This window comes from Papaver somniferum, chromosome 3 (genome assembly GCF_003573695.1).
Source record: "Papaver somniferum cultivar HN1 chromosome 3, ASM357369v1, whole genome shotgun sequence".
Taxonomy (NCBI): Eukaryota; Viridiplantae; Streptophyta; class Magnoliopsida; order Ranunculales; family Papaveraceae; genus Papaver; species Papaver somniferum.
The window spans coordinates 214,926,069-214,930,685 of record NC_039360.1 but is presented as its reverse complement, the minus strand read 5'-3'; the positions used below and the strand labels follow the sequence as shown (position 1 = coordinate 214,930,685).

Sequence of the window (4,617 nt, the reverse complement as noted above, 5' to 3'; positions counted from 1 at the left end):
AATCAGTCTTGAAATGCATGTAGCCCATAATTCTACATTAGTGTAAGTACCAATAAGTTCAAACCTACAAGCATGATCAATTCAGCATAAGTATAAGCCATACATAAAGTTACTAGAGACATTAAGTGTGAAGTATCAAAATAAATGCAAGTATAGAAACATTTCCTACATTTCAAAAAATGCTATAACAATCTAAAATTCACTCCCCACTTTTAGCCAAGGTCACCAATTATGAGCCATGACCTGAATTTGTACAGGCTAAGCTCTCACTATGGCAGTCCCTTTGTTCCTTTGGTATGTATTCAATTGGATATACCTCCGAGTGTCTCTGCAACAACAATAGTAACAACATTGATCAGATTGCGCTATGATATCCACTTGCAGATTAATTCTATAGAGATGTAACAAGCACCACACCAAATCATAACCAATGGATTATGTAAAAAGCAACAGACAAGTCATTTACTTTAAGCAAGGTGGATTGATGCAAATTGAATATCCTATCCATTGAGATTAAAGAAAAGCTTACTGCAAGCTTGGGGGATGAAATAAAAATAAGAACAAACTCAGATACGCAGATAAACCAAGTAACTTTGACACGCATTTTAGTTCCTGACCTAGTGCGTACAAGCAAAGTGCTCGGAGCACCCCTTTTAAGAAGACCTCCTCGAAAATTGTAATCATGTGGGAAACAAACATAGTTGCCTAGCAGTACCATATTCTAGACAAAGCTCCTCAGACATAGGTTTTAACAAAGTTTACCTTCAATGTAGCCTTGTTCTTTACCAGACTTAAGTTACCCAGCCTTCATACGCATACTATAATCCTAATGACAAAAAATTTACAGGAAATACATAGTCAGATACCAAACAAGTTGCTTAGGAAAAACCAAAACTACAATTAAAACTACCATACAAACCGAGTAACATGGATAGGCCACAGATGGTGCCACTATCTACTATGAAAGAAATAATGCTAATTATCCACTACTAGGTCCAAAAGAAACAACGCAAGCCACCTGCTCACTTATGCTACTTATCCAACATATGGAGGTAACGAGAGTTTATTTACACAACAACATAAACCAATGTCAACATAATTACAAGATATACCAACACTTACACATACCTTATTAAAAGGATACATATATATATATAAACAAATCTCCACCAAAATACCAACAGAATTTATTAAAGGAAGTAAATCTACGTATATAACATGTGCAAGATTATGGACCAAAAACATCTCAACCAAATCATCCTTATAAACATAACTATTTTTCTAGATTTAAAGTCCGACACTAATGAATAGCTGAATTGAAAACACGACATCACTTCTTAAAATAGACATAAGTAATAGCCTATTTATCAGAATGAAACATTTAATGTCAATTTGGAATCGTCATTCAGAGGCCCTTATTTTATCAGAAAACAACTTAGGCTAAATAAACCAGACTTGTGCTAAGTGGCATAACATGAGCTATCCAATTTATGTATTGTATTTAATACAATATTATAAGATTCGGAATACAGTACCTGAGAATCATTAGATTCAGAATCACTATTTGTAAAAAAGGCTTTTCCCATTTTCCTAGCAGTAAATGTCTCTACAAGTTCCTTGTGAAATCCTGTACCATTAGAAATTAAACTATTCATACTCATTCAAATGACAGTTGTGTAGCCCATAAGAAGGTATGGAGATTCAGATGTAGCTAATAAGAACAACAAAATAAATCTAGATAGTTCATACCAGGGATGGCTTAGTGGTGCGATTCCAAAGTGAGTGGTAAAAAGACAAAGTACTTAATTGTTTATTTGCAGCTTCAACAAGTCTTGGTTCATTCCCACCTGCAAATTCCCAGAAAAAGTATGTAAGAACTAAAAATGGACAACTATCAAACACCTGGCAGTCCTGACCAACTCAATTGATGAACATCACCTCAATTGTAGGACACCTGAAGATACACTAGCTTTAAACAAATAGTGACAGTGCATTTGAACCCTAGACCTCTTTGTACAACTACCAACGACCAGACCAACTCAATGCAGATAGACTAGCTAACTTCAAAAAAAAAAAACTAGGTAAGATTTGTTTATACCTAAAGATGTGCACCACATACCACTCAGTAGACTGATCAAAGTCCAATAACCTAAATTGATATGGTCAGAAATATTTATGAAAATTTTAAAAAGATAATAAAAAAGGTCAAGGAAAATAACATATCACCCATTTGACACAACTTATCATCTGGGACATCAACTATACGATATTGAGTTTGTGGAGTTAGCATTGTTGTTGCTTTTTAAACACAAGATGAAGCTAACTGGTGATAGATTGAGGGAGGTGCTGGTGGTCCGTGGAGGTGGAATCTATGGTGGTGACGGGATGAAAAAAGTTGTGAGGGAAACTGGTGGTGAGTTTTAGGGTTGAGCTGTTGAGTGATTTCACAAATAGGTGAGAGGCAATTCTCCCAAGTCCGAGAGGTGTAAATGAAGTGTTGATGGTGCTGATTCTCGAGATGGTGGTGGATGGAAGGTGGAGAGGATCTAAAAAGCTCCTCTCTGAACTTTTAAAGTGCAGGTAGAGTGCAGGATTGTCTTGGACCAGCGATGTTCTCTGCTGATTGTTTCCAACCCTTTTATAGCCAATCATACCCTGCAAACACAAGTTGCATAGACACCCAACAGTTAGAATCGTATACATAATCAAAATCACTCAAAATTTAAACCATTGAGCCATTAAAATTGATACTGATAATAATTACAAAATCAATGGGAAACAAGTATCATAAGATATACCCAACAGTCCCAGCTCAACAGTCAGATGTTAGTCCATTGTAAATATACACATGAGAATTTTACCATCCTAGTAAGTAACATTCAATTTAGCCATAATAATGTGTATCTGTTTCAACTCATCACCTACAAATAACTCACACACTAAACATTATAGACTTAAAACATAATATTAGCAATATAGAGAGAGACGGATGACCTTCAAGTCTGCTTAAGCATATCCAACATATTAGTCTGGAACACAGGGTGAACAGCTTCAACACTAACCCCAGTACCACACGAATAATATATTCATCTACAAACTCCCCAAGCATCAATCCCATGACTTCCATTGAAACCCCAGCTATTCCTGTAACAAAATCAAATCAAATTCGATTTGAATTCCAAAACCCTAATGTAAAAACAAAAACACAAAATTAATGAAACATATCAAAAACCAATTACAACTCTACAAATCCAGAACTTATGGATGACATAACCCTAACTTTAGAAAATAAAGGAGGACCCTAGATCTGTTAGTCTAAACCCTAATTAGTTTTTTTCTCAGAATGAAAAAATTACCCTAAATAATTGGTGTTGCTCGGGCGATCTAGGATTTAATAGCTCCGAAATCAACAAATTACTGACTTGAGCCTTCATAAATTATCTGAAATCAGAGCAGTTGAACCCTAAAATTGGAGAAGAGAACGAGAGAGAGAAAGAATCAGAGAAGGAAGATAAATCAAGAGAAAATAGAGGGATCTGATAATCATTATCATCATCATCACTGTGTGTATGTATAATGATGGATGAAATATTGAACCTCCAAACAAGAAGAAGAAGTTGAACCCTAAGAGAAGAGAAAGAGAACGAGAGAGAGAGAGAGCAGAGAGAATGAAGAATGAGATTTTTTTTTTCCGACTTTTAATCTAAACCTGAGTCAGTTATGAAGCTGACTCAGTATCTGAATGGGCTGAAATCAAGTCAGCATAAAGTGTAGGCAACCACACTCACAACTCACACGCGTACAACTCTAATCTGTTGCGAATTGTAACAAAAATAAACAGTTGCGAGTTTCGTAACAGGACGAACTGTTGCAACTTTTTTGCAACTGAAATTCGCAACTGAAAATTCGCAACAGAGTCAAAAGCTGTTGCGAAATCCAGTTACTAATCATGAAAATGGTGTGGTGCGAGTTTAGTTGTAAACAATTTATTTGTTGGAAACTAAATATTAAATTAAGATGATCCTGTGAAAATTACCTTGAACATCTTACATCATTTTTATAAGACAATCATTTGATGTTAACTTGGGAATTTTCGTATTTATCGATTAATCACTTGAAAATTACTTGAATCTAGTGGTATGTGTAAGATTACCATTGATGTATACCATGGATGTTTTAATGATTAAATGAGAGTTTTAGAACTACTACCAATGGCTGGATATAACATAGCATGTGTATCTTGTATGCGAACTGTGAAGTGCTAGTTCAGGTCCGGAACTCTTGTTTGCGAACAGTGTTTGCGAACGGGTTTAATTGTCAAAGGTCCGGAACTGTGGTTTGCAAACGGCTAGACTTGGTCAGGTCCGGAATTGTGGTTCGCGTACTCTATTTGCGAACACAGTGGTCAGGTTCTAAAATCGGTAAGTATGACTTTTCATACTCATGAACTCGTTCATTTGTGAACTAAAGTCCCTGGAGCTTTAATGAAATAAGGTATGCGAACTTTTTTTTGCAAACCGTGGCATTATGTTCATGAAATGGTTCTTGTATAAGTACTTTGTACAACTACAAACCAAACCGAATATGTTTCAAATTGTTCATGGATATTTCTATGAG

At 35.5% G+C, this 4,617-nt stretch overlaps 2 long non-coding RNA genes across 2 annotated transcripts; both read right to left on the bottom strand.

Moving 5' to 3' along the window:
• Positions 1-210: 210 nt before the first annotated feature.
• LOC113362102 lies at positions 211-2,221 on the bottom strand. Its single transcript, XR_003365549.1, has 5 exons — positions 2,099-2,221; positions 1,750-1,847; positions 1,536-1,627; positions 763-826; positions 211-328 (listed from the first exon to the last, which is right to left on the bottom strand). It is a non-coding gene; the product is annotated as an uncharacterized LOC113362102 (long non-coding RNA).
• A 117-nt stretch (positions 2,222-2,338) lies between these two features.
• Positions 2,339-3,429, bottom strand: LOC113362101. Its single transcript, XR_003365548.1, has 3 exons — positions 3,357-3,429; positions 2,995-3,144; positions 2,339-2,655 (listed from the first exon to the last, which is right to left on the bottom strand). It is a non-coding gene; the product is annotated as an uncharacterized LOC113362101 (long non-coding RNA).
• Positions 3,430-4,617: the final 1,188 nt, after the last annotated feature.